The sequence below is a fragment of the Hyaena hyaena genome, unplaced genomic scaffold (genome assembly GCF_003009895.1).
Source record: "Hyaena hyaena isolate Hyena2069 unplaced genomic scaffold, ASM300989v1 scaffold_797, whole genome shotgun sequence".
Lineage (NCBI taxonomy): Eukaryota > Metazoa > Chordata > Mammalia > Carnivora > Hyaenidae > Hyaena > Hyaena hyaena.
The window spans coordinates 411,814-423,939 of NW_024081432.1; the positions used below are offsets into that span (position 1 = coordinate 411,814).

The 12,126-nt window shown below is 40.4% G+C and overlaps 1 protein-coding gene across 1 annotated transcript in view; it reads right to left on the minus strand.

The window, feature by feature from the left end:
* STK32A (serine/threonine kinase 32A) overlaps positions 1–12,126 on the minus strand; it is a 130,157-nt gene that overhangs the window by 100,477 nt on the left and 17,554 nt on the right. The gene's annotated exons all lie outside the window — the stretch shown is intronic.

Here is a 12,126-nt window from a genome sequence, read left to right on the forward strand (position 1 = left end):
GAGAGAGATGCTTATAGACTAAATAGTCATAAGTTAATGGACAATTAAAACTTCCCCTGAATATGAAGGAGAGAAGTGGTGGGGCTCTAAGAACATTAACAGTGGATTTCACGTAGGTGGTAAGGACAGGAGTATTGCTGAAAATCAATGATTACGGAGAGATCTGGTCCTTTACGCAGGGGGCTCTATTCAGCATCCATGTTGTAAAAATCTCTTTGCCTATTTTCTCATTACAATCACTCTGTTGTACCTAAATGATTTCTATTTTGCCAAGAAGGATACTATTATAAGCTTATAGAATGAGCCGACCCCCAAAGCACAAATATCTTAACAGATTCCCATGAATATGTGTGCAGAGTTTCACTGAACGGTGCTTTGAAGTCACCATTTGAGCTTCTAGAAATCAGAAGCGGTAGATGTCTAGTTTACATGTAGAGTGGTCTCTTGGTCAGTGCTCATGAAATGCTCAAGTGATAAGAGCAGCAAAGTATAGGTTCTCTCAAAAAAGTGACAGCCTTTTGTTCTCTAACCTGTCAGTCTTCAGAAAATGTTCCACTGTATTTCCTGGTTTTTGAAATAACGATTTAGGAGAGTAAAATTCCAAATGAGAGATTTTAAGAGTTTATTCGGAAAAGATTGTGTAACACTAGAAGGTACCACTCTTTAAAGAGAACTATTTTGTCTCCTTTTCCAATAATGAGATTAGTGACTCCTGAAGGAAAGAAAGATGAGTAACGGGACCTCTTAAGCCCTTACCAAGCTTCCTGAGGGTTGAAACATTTTAATATGACTTAATCATCACTTCTCTTGAACTCCCAAATCACTTTATTTCTAGCGCACAACCCATTCAGTCATGTCAGGCAGCATGTCAATTACAAATAGCCTCGAATTCAAACACAAAATAACAATCTCATCTGTAATCAGGGACTGACCTTCTGTTTTCTCAGCTATGGATATGGGACTGACCCTCCTAGACCAGAAAACCATACCTTCTACCCAGAAAGTGTTAATAAAGTTTACTTACTGAAGCTAGTCAAATGAATGGCTTAATTCCCAAAATTCTTATAATTTGAGTTTCTTTCATCCACTAGATTATAAACTCTGTGAGGGCAGAGATGATAGGTGCCTTTGTCCATCCTGGTTTCCTAGCAACTCAGAAAATTCCAGCTTGAGGGAGTTGGAAGCCAAACCCTTTGCACTTCCCACAAAGCCTCACAAAGTGATGTGCACATGGTTGGTTCTCAGGAAATAAACCCAACGACGCTGTAAAGGCACACAAGAACCTCAAAAACAATTACTTCTTGTAAATAGGAGCAGTGTGAACATTAGGGTGTTCTAAGGAAGTGTTTTTCAAATGGGGTCAAGCCCCATTAATGAATTATAAAATAAATTTAATGGTAATGAGAAGCATCCAAAGTTTAAAGAAAATAGAATAGGCTAGAAAATACCAGAAATGTCTCCAATGCAGCAAGAGTACTGTTGCTTTAGGGGCACCTGGGGGGTCAGTTGGTTAAGCATCTAGCAGTGGCTCAGGTCATCTCACAGGTCATGAGTTTGAGTCCTTTGTGGGGCTCTGTGCTGACAGCTTAGAGCCTGGAGCCTGCTTTAGATTCTATGTCTCCCTCTCTCTGCCCCTTCCCTGATCATGTTGTCTGTCTGTCTCTCTCAAAAATAAACATTAAAAAAAAGAGTAGTGTTGCTTTTGAAATTTTGTTCTGACTTTACATATGTGTGTTGGTAGTTATGGTTTGAACCATGATATAATTTTTTGGCATATATTTTTTTCAGGGGTTGTGGTCAAAATAACTTGAAAGACACTTCTCTAAGTTTTCTCTTAAGTTTCAAACTGATACAACCAAAGCAATGATTTCCTCACACTTATTACACGAGGCACAGTACTGTAGAGGTGTCAAAAAAAAAAGTGGCTAGGATTTATTCGCAAGTCTCAGATTTAATCTTGAGCAAATCTAGTAACACAGTGATGTCTCCACTAGTACCCTAGCGTAGAATGCTGTGATAAACTTTTGAGTCTTCAAGCAGACAACAGGTACCTAAAAAGCATGAAATTCCATTGTGATATTAATCTGTTTCATGAACCACATCTCTTTACAAGCCATTTTAAGCTTTAATGGAAATGAAAGATTAGATGCCAGGTTGCTAGTTCTACTATTCTGTTTTAATTAATGTCCGGTTCCAGAAAAGTGATAGGCCCCAAGTTTTAGAAATAGTGCATCTTATTTATGCCTTTATTTCTAGTCAGTCAAAAAGAGAAGAGACCTCAGTCCAGTACCATACTGCCTAAAGCCTCTACCACATATAATAATCAGCATGGGGAGCAAGCCAGTGACAGATTAAAAGCGGTTGGAAGAGCAGCTCTTATTCCATCCTTTGTTGTTGTTGTTCTTTTAATTCCAGTGTATTTAACACACAGTGTTGTATTCCTTTCAGGTGTATAATACAGTGATTCAACAATTCCATACATCACCCAGTGCTCATCACAACAAGCACCCTCCTTACTCCCTCTCTCCTGTTTCACCCATCCTCCCACCCATCAACGATAGGTTGTTCTCCATCATTAGGAATCTATTTCTTGGTTTGTTTCTCTCTTTTTTTCCCCTCTGTTCATTTGTTTTATTCCTTAAAGTCCACATATGAGTGAAATCATATGGTATTTATCTTTTTCTAACTGACATATCTCATTTAGCATTATACTCTCTAGCTCTATCCATGTCGTTGCAAATGGCAGGATTTCAGTCCTTTTTATGGCTGAATAAGATATATATATATATATACATCACATCTTCTTTATCCACTCTTCTACCAATGGTCACTTGGGCTCCTTCCATAATTTAGGTATTGGAAATAATGCTGCAATAAACATAGGGGTGCATGTATCCCTTTGAATTAGTGTTTTCATATTCTTTCACCTCTTTGGTTAATTTTTTCCTTAGTATTTTGTTATTTTCTGTGCAATTATAGCGGGATTGGGTTTTTTTTTTTTTTTGGGATTGGTTTTTTAAATTTATCTTTCTGCCACCTCATTATTAGTGTACAGAACTGCAATGGGTTTCTGTACACTGATCTTACTAAATTCATTTAACAGTTCTAGTACGTTCTTTGGTGGAATCCTTAGGGTTTTCTGTATATAGCACCATGTTATCTGCAAATAGTCAAAGTTTTACTTCCTTATTTTGGATGCCTTTTATTTCTTATTCTTTTCTGATTGCTGTGGCTAGGACTTCCAGTACTACATTGAATAAAAGTGATGACAGTGGACATCTTTGTCTTCTTCCTGACCTTAGAGGACAAGTTCTCAGTTTTCCCCCATTGAGGACAATGTCTGCTGTGGGTTTCTCCTAGAAGGCCTTGATTATGTTCAGGCATGTTCCCTGTAAACCTACTTTGTTGAAGGTGTTTTCATGAATGGATGTAGTACTTCGTCAAATGTTTTTTCTGCATCTGCTGAAATGAACATCTGGATCTTATTCTTTCTCTTACTGATATGATATATATCACATCGATTTGTGAATATTGAACCCCCTTGTATCCAGGGAATAAATCCCACTTGATTGTGGTGAATGATTTTCTTCAAGACATTGTTGGATTTGGTTTGCTACTGTTCTGTTGAGGATTATAGCATCTGTTCATCAGAGATACTGGCCTATAGTTCTCTTTTTGTGCTGTGTCTTTATCTGGCCTTGGAATCAGAGGAATGCTGGCCTCACTTATTGCTCCTTCTTAAATGTCCAGCAACAGGAGCAATACTTAGCGAGGCTAATTGAAAAGGCAGGGAGACCTCATAGATTCAGGCAAAATGAGAAAGAGATGAAGTCAGAATTATGGATTATTTTGTCAACAGAAACCCATTTGTATTACAGGCGTATAAGATTTGTCACAGGGACTGGGTATCCAATAGCATATCCACCATATGCTTAAACTTTTGATCACCATGTATTGTATCAACCAGCAGATCATTTATGGCCACAGGACAAAATGGGTCTGCAGCCTGTTTCTGTATTGCCTTTGAGCTAAGATTGTATTTTATATTTTTAAAGGATGATTTGAAAAACAATAAAGAATATGTACCCACATAAAAATCTGTAACATTTATTAGAAAAGGGTGCTGGCCCCTGAGATGAAGAATAGAGTCCCTAGATACAGACTGCCTGCATTCAAATCCTCCCTCCTACATTTAAGAGTTGTACAATCTCGGGCTGCCTGGGTGGCTCAGTCAGTTAAGCATCTTACCTCAGATCAGGTCATGATCTCACGGTTCATGGGTTCGAGCCCCTCATCAGGCTCTGTGCTGACAGCTAGCTCAGAGCCTGGAGCCTGCTTCTGTATCTCCCTCTCTCTCTGACCCTCCCCTGCTCACGCACGCTCCCTCTCTCCCTCTCTCTCTCTCTCTCTTCCTCTCAGAAATAAATAAAAAATTTTAAATTTTTTTTAAAAAAAGAGTTGTATAATCTTAGCTGTTTACTTCTGTGTTCTGTTTCTTCATCTGTGAAATGGGTATGAAAATAATGTATGTCTCATCAGGTTTAGAGGAAGATGAAATAACATATATAAAGTACTTAGACTATCAACTGCAACTAACCACTTTGACTAGTATTCCTACTACCACTTCTTAGGGACGAGCATAATTCAGACTCCCACCTAATACTACCTTATGGTGCTATCAGAGCACATGGATATTATCAGTCAGCATGAAAAAAAATTGCAATTGTCAGTGTCCTTTCTACACATTGGGGGATTTTGTAGTCAGTGGTGTGGTATTCCTGCAGTGTTTCCTCCACTGTCTAAAGCAAAGGCAACCTTTGTTGTCAAGTTGTTGTGTGTTGTCCGACCTGGTTTCTGATTCATCAAGGAGATCTCGCACCAAGAAGCCAGAAAGGTGCTCTAGTGATGCTGTTAGACCCCGGGTCTCTGTGGGGCTTTGAAGGCAGCCGTCGAGTGTGGAGAGAGGCAGAGCCTGGTTCTCACTTCCCTGACAGACCTGGCCTCTGGTTTGTGGGCCGCGGAAGAGCAGACAGGCAGAAAAGCTGCAGCCTTCAGGACCTTTCCTATCTGCTTCTGAGTTGTGTGTTCACACATGAATGCTCGCCTCAGTCTTAGCAAACATCATGTCAGTGCGGCATCCTCGAGGTTGCCTGGAGGAGTGTCACATTAACAGATGGAGCTGAATGGGCCCTAATGTTATGATATCACTTCAAATAGTTTTAAAAATACTAAGTATCATAAAGAGGCTTATTTTGGAGTTTTTCTCTGGGGTAGGTGCACGTTCTCCACAAAAAAAGCAGACACAGAACTTCTCTATGCATGAAGGATCTGTTTATGGATGGCTTGGTATGCTTTTCATTTTTATGTCTCATTGTCACCTCACAGCAGCCTTAGAGCCTGTAGAGCTAGAGGTACTTCAGCTCAGAGAGTTACAACCCTTGCAATGGTTGTAACTAGTGTGGTGATTTATAATCCTGGGATTAGCTTCTCAAGACAGAAAGTAGGGTAGAAGCTTGTTTAGTCAAAACCACACGGGGCACCCGGGTGGCTCAGTTGGTGAAGTGTCCGACTCTTGATTTCAGCTTGGGTCATGATTTCATGAGTTTGTAAGTATGAGACCCGCCTCGGGCTCTGCACTGACAGTCTGGATCTGCTTGGGATTCTCTCTTTGCCCCCACTCTCTCTCTCAAAAAATAAATAAGCTTTAAAAAAACACTACACATGAAAATCCACTAGAAAGGTATCACTTTAAAAACGAAGGGAGTCTTTCAACAAGTCAAACACAGTTTCGTTTCTCTTGTGTGAGCACCGAATGAAGCTCATGAATTGCATTCAGGAGCTCCTGTGTGGAAAACATTTAAACACTAAAATCACACTTTGCTCACTGGCAGACTTTTATTAAAGTCAGGTGGGAAGTAAGACCAACTGAGGGGACAGCTGTTGACTGTTGTCACAAAGCCACACCCAGCAGCTGAGTGGAGGAGTAGGCAGAATCAACCACCTGAGTCTGCCCAGTGACAGTCATATAAACAGCAATAGATGCCTTTCTGATTCTGGACCCAGGCTCTTGGCCACTATGTCTATAGTCATCTTGTGTTGTTGTTATTACTGTGGATGAGCTCACCCAGAGGCAGAGTCTGGGGGAACAAGGTGGGATTTCCTGGTCTCTGCTCTTAGAATCACGTAGGTCAACTCAGCTGGCCCCCAAGTCTTTCCCTAAACATAAGCCTGCTCAGTGCCGAGTCCAGTGCCTGATGCTTTTTCTTTCCTTTGTTCTACTTCTCTTAACCATACCCCCGGCCTCACAGTCTGTGCAGTAAACAGTGTTGCAGGAAAGAAAAGGGGAAACTCTTCTTGGAGTTTGTTGCACAAGCCTGACACTGGGAATTTGGGAGAATGGAAGGTAAAGCAGAAACTCCTCTTTTTTTTTTTTTTTCCTCTCTGATTGAGGTAGTACTATTTGGAAACTATTTTACTTTCTATAGTAAAAAAAATGATTCCAGCCTAAGTAAATACCAAATCATGAACATATGTACAACTATTGAGAACTGCACTTGGCGTTTATGGAAATCTTTCTTTTGATGAAGCAAGGACACCAGCTGTTTGTTCCCATCTGTAAAATGGTCCTGATTAAATCTGACTCACAGGTGGTTTTGAACATGAGCTGCTATAAACCAGAAGTGTAACGTCCAGCTCACTGAACACTAAAAATTACAAACGATAAAGTACAATTTTTCAAAGAAAATTGAGACTTCTTCTTCTTTGTAATTTCTTATTCTCAATTGAGAAGACGAAGAAGTCTCAGTTTTTAGTTGGGTTCCCAGAAGGCAGCCTCTTTTAACAAATTTTATGTATCCTTTAAGAGAATTTTGCTTCTTATATGTATTCCCTTTCCACAGCAATAGCAACATACTCTCATTCCTACAGGGGCATAGATTATAAGCTCTTTCTGTAGAGTTATATTCTTTCTGTTCATTCATATATCACGCAGACATCTATAGCTAATTATTTTAAACAGCTCTTTTGTATGACATTGTGTAGAATATCCCATAAAATACTTAGCTTTTTGATGGCATTTCAAAGATGGTTTAATTCTCAGCTGTTACCTACAATACTACCGCCAACATCCTTGGTCAGCTTTTGTGCGAAGGTTTGTAAGCTTGCTCCATAAAAGCACAAATGTAACAAAGAGTATGTGAATTTTCCAATTTAATAGACACTTTATTTTTTTTTTTAATGTTTTATTTATTTCTAGGAGAGAGAGAGAGACAGCGTGAGCAGGGGAGGGTCAGAGAGAGAGGGAGTCACAGACTGAAACAGGCTCCAGGCTCTGAGCTGGCAGTCAGCACAGAGCCCGATGCGGGGCTCGAACCCACGAACCGCGAGATCATGACCCGAGCGAAAGTCGGACGCTTAACCAACTACGCCACCCAGGCGCCCCTTAATAGACACTTTAAACTGGCCCTTCAAAGCTGCTGCCCCGTAATGTGTAAAAATGCCGATCTGTCCACTGCTGCCCCGTGCTGTCACATCAACAGTCTTTGACCTGACAAGTGAAAGGAAACTAAATTATTGATTGACTTTATGTTTCTTTAATGATCAGTAAAGCCCTGTATCTTTGTATTTTTTCAGAGAACTGCCTAGTCATAGATTTTTGCCTGTTTTTAATAAGTCATTAGTCTTTTTGCTTCGTAAGTGTGCTTAAAATGTTACATAAAGTCTCTCACTAGCAAATGGAGGGATTCACGAAGAAAGGCTCATGTGTACCCATTTAAGACAGTCCCAGCAAAGTGGAAAAGAAGTTAATGTCACTTCTCCAGAAGCTACAGTTTTGCTAGCGAGTCAAACCAACAAATCTCAACTAAGCGTTGGGGTGCCCAGGGCACCACCAGTCCCTCAGAAAAACAAAAGGAGCTTGAGACTAAGTCACAGCCTCAGGAAACAGAGTGTGACTCTCTCAGCAGCATTCGTGACACCGCGAAACCTCTGTCATCAAATGCCCCTTGCCTCATTCGTATTTTATCCTTCTATAGTATCTTTGGAACCCAGTCTTTCATCTTTCTGGAATTAGATGGGTATAAATAAATAGATATCCAGGCAAATAGGCAGACAAATGAAAACAATCCAGTGTTGGTGTTTGGTGTGGAAAGAGACTCTGTGGGCCTTGAGAGAGGGAGAGAATATTGTTGTATAATAGTTTTGCTGCTTGGTTTTTAATGGACACTTTGATCAAAGATTTAAAAAAAAATGATGTGATGGGGTGCCTGGGTAGCTCAGTTGGTTAGGTGTCGGACTCTTGATTTCCGCTTAAGTCATGATCTCATGATTTTTGAGCTCGAGCCCCTGCTTGGGATTTTCTCTCTGCCTTTTCCTCTGCCCCTCCTCCCGCACATATTCTGTGTTTCTCAAAATAAAGAAGTAAACATTAAAAAAAATGATTGGAGTCAGACAGAACTTCATTGGAATCTAGCTCCACCACTTACGAGGTCAATGAAATTAGGACATTTACCTGATGTTTCTGAACTTCAATTATTGGTTCACAGACAAGATTATTTTTTTTTAATTTTTTTAAAGTTTATTTATTTTGAGAGAGAGAGTGAGTGCAAATGGGGAAGGGGCAAAGAGAGAGAGGGAGAGAGAGAATCCCAGGCAGGCCCCACACTACCAATACAGAGCCCGACACAGGGCTCAAACTCATGAACCAGGAGATCATGACCTTAGCCAAAGTTGAATGCTCAACCAACTGAGCCACCTAGGCACCCCAAGAAGATTAAAAAAAAATTTTTTTTACATTTATTTATTTTTGAGAGAGAGAGAGAGAGAAAGAGAGAGAGAGAGAGAGAGCAAGCAGAGGAGGGGCAGAGAGAGAGGGAGACAAAGTATCGAAAGCACGCTCCAGGCTCTGAGCTGCCAGCACAGAGCCTGATGTGGGGCTCGACCCATGAACTGTGAGATCATGACCTGAGCCGAAGTCAGACACTCAACTGACTGAACCACCCAGGCGCCCCCAAGAAGATTATTTTTTATATAAAATGAATATGCTTTTGGTATCAAAAAATACAGAAGTACGTAGACAGAATTAAGTGGAAAGAAGAAAAACAATTTAAAGATAATCATGGTTAATATTTTGATTCATTTTTCTTTCTTTTGAAAATGTTTACTCTTGGTAAGTGGCAACTTCAGGACAAAGCCATCAGAAATCCATTCCATCAGGAACCTCTCCCTTGAACACTGAGCAGAATGAAAAATTTTTAAATTAAAAATTTTAATTCCAAAAAAAAAGAAAATGTTTACTTTTATCAAAGTTAGGTATCTATATCTCTCTACATTTCTACACAGTTTGAACAGCAAACAGTCTAAAGGTTTATTATTGAACACGGAGTGTATTCTACTTTTTAATGTTTATTTTTAAGAGACAGAGAGAGAGAGAACATGAGCAGGGAAAGGGGCAGAGAGAGATGGAGAGAGAGAATCCCAAGCAGGGTCTGTGCTCAGTGCAGGGCCCAGCACCGGGCTCCATCCTACACCCTGGGATCATGACCTGAGCCAAAATCAAGAGTCAGATGCCTGGCCAGCTGAGTTACTCAGGAGCCCCTAAAACACTGATTTTAGTCCTATGCCACCCTTGTCTCATTCTCTAATTTCTCCTGGCCGAGAAGCTAACACTTATACCTTTTGTAGCTAATAAGTTTGCTAGTTCCTACCATATATTCTAAATAGTATAATATCTTTTCTTTGGAGTTTTAGGCATTACTTATTAAATCTCCAAGATTTAGCTCTCTACTCTTAGGGTCTCATCCCAACATGAGCCCATTTTTCCAGGGCAGCTGTATTTGATAGAATAATTTCAATTAAATTAGCATTTAGGATTCTGTATTATGAGTCTGGAAATGGTACAGGCACTTGCATCATAAACTATGATTAGTTTTCCCTTCGTGCAATTTTTATTTCCCCTGCAGTTAATAATAGTCTTGTGTATACACGTGTTCAGTTTCCTGTATCCTTTTTCCTAATTCAATTTCCAACTCTTCTCTTGTTGTCTACATTCCCCTTGAACGTGTTTGGGAGCATCGGCCACATTACCATCTTCCTGAAAATGTCTCTCCCAGAGCCCTCTGGCCCATCTGCTTCTGGACTACCAGTCTCTCTTGTTTTATACCTGTCATCCTGGATTCTCCTTGACCATCATCCCAGGGGTGTGCTCCACTCCTTTTTAGTGATGGATTCCCTGCTTCTTGCACGCACTGTCCTCCTTCTTGCTTTACTCCTTTGTGTTTGTGGAATACATCCCCCAACAGCTTTGTAAGAAAGCTTGTATGGAGGTTAATTTTCGAAGACCAGCTTATATGAAAACAATTTTTATTCTACTCACACTCCATTGAGAGTTCGACTGAGCGTTGCATTCTAGGTTGGAAATTATCCTCCTCTAGAATTTTGAAGGCCTTGCTCTCCTTTATTTCTAGTTTTATGTGTCACTGCTGAGAAGTCTAAAGTTATTTTGATGCCTCATCCTTTGATGCCACAGTTTTCTTTCTGGAAACTTACAGGATTGTACAGTTGTATTGAATGTTTTGAAAGTTGATGAAGATACAGCTGTTTTTAATTCATTGTTCTGGGCACTAAATTGGCTTATCCATTCTGGACACATGTGTTCTTAAGTTCAGGGCTCTTCTTTTTTTCTTTAAATTAAGTAGGATGCTATCCTCCATTCTTTCCCTCTTTTTGAACCTTTCATTATTTAGAAACTAGAACTCCTAGACTGGCCTTTAAATTTTCTTTTATTGACCCTGATTTTTTCTATCTCTGTTTACTCATTCTGGAAAACTTCTTTACATTTATCTTCTAAACCTTTGACTCTCTCCACTCATACTGCAATTTTTTTCCCTAAAGCTAGTTTTTGCTCTCTGAATGTTGCTTCCTTGGTATATTATTTTTCTATTAAAAATAGTTGTTATATTTTAACATCTCTCTGATACTTTTCCTTAAGTTGGATTTTTATGTCTTCTGTTAGAAGCCTTTCCCATGTGTTTGAAAACCCTTGGTTATCTGGTCATATTTAAGTGTGGGGACCTAGACTCCCATTTGGAAATTCTGACTATGTGCGTGGGTCTTGTCAATGCGAGCTTCACTCTCGAGAGCTACGGCTAGGATGCTGAGCTGAAAAACTCCCATGTTGATAACTGTAGGTCTTCTTTCTTAGGTTGGCCAAAATCTCCAGGAAAAAAACCTCTATTATCTTCTTGTCTAGAGAGTGAGCCCACAGCTGCCAGTGTTATCAGAGCCAAATGGGGGAAGAGGGCCTGAGCATGCAGTATGTGGTCATGTACCTGACTGATCGCTCCATTCCCTTTTTTTTTTTTTTTTTAATCTTTTGTTTATTTCTGAGAACGAGAAACAGCGTGAGCAGGGGAGGGTCAGAGAGAGAGGGAGATACAGAATCTGAAGCAGACTCCGGGGGGGTTGAACCCACGAACTGTGTGATCATGACCTGAACCGAAGTCGGACGCTTAACCGACTGAGCCACCCAGGCAACCCAGATCCCTCCATTTTCCACAAAGCACCTCTGCCCTCGGTGTTCCTGGTCTCCCCAGTTAGGAGACCCTCCTCTCCAGAGGATAAACACAGTGTGGGATGGAGAGGACTAGTAATTTTCTTTTTCTTCTGACAAAGTAGTAGAAGGGACAGGACTGATTTTTATACAGCTACCCAAACAATCTTCCTTATTTTATTTTTTTTATTTTTAAAAATTTTTTAATGTTTATTTATTCTTGAGAGAGACAGAGAGACAGCATGAGCAGGGGAGGGGCAGAGAGAGAGAGAGACACAGAATCTGAAGCAGGCTCCAGGCTCTGAGCTGTCAGCACAGAGCCTGACCAGGCTCAAACCCACAAACCATGAGATCATGACCTGAGCCGGAGCCGGACGCTCAACTGACTGAGCCACCTGGGGGCCCCAAAGTCTTCCTTATTTTAGACCACGTGCTTCACCTATCCTTCTAGAGACACACAGCACTTCCGGTTCTTGGGGGAATGGAAGGAAAGTGCTTGTCTTGCTTGTGTTTTTTCCTCATCCATAAGATAGATATAATGACACTTACCATACAGGGCTATGGTAGGGATTAAATGA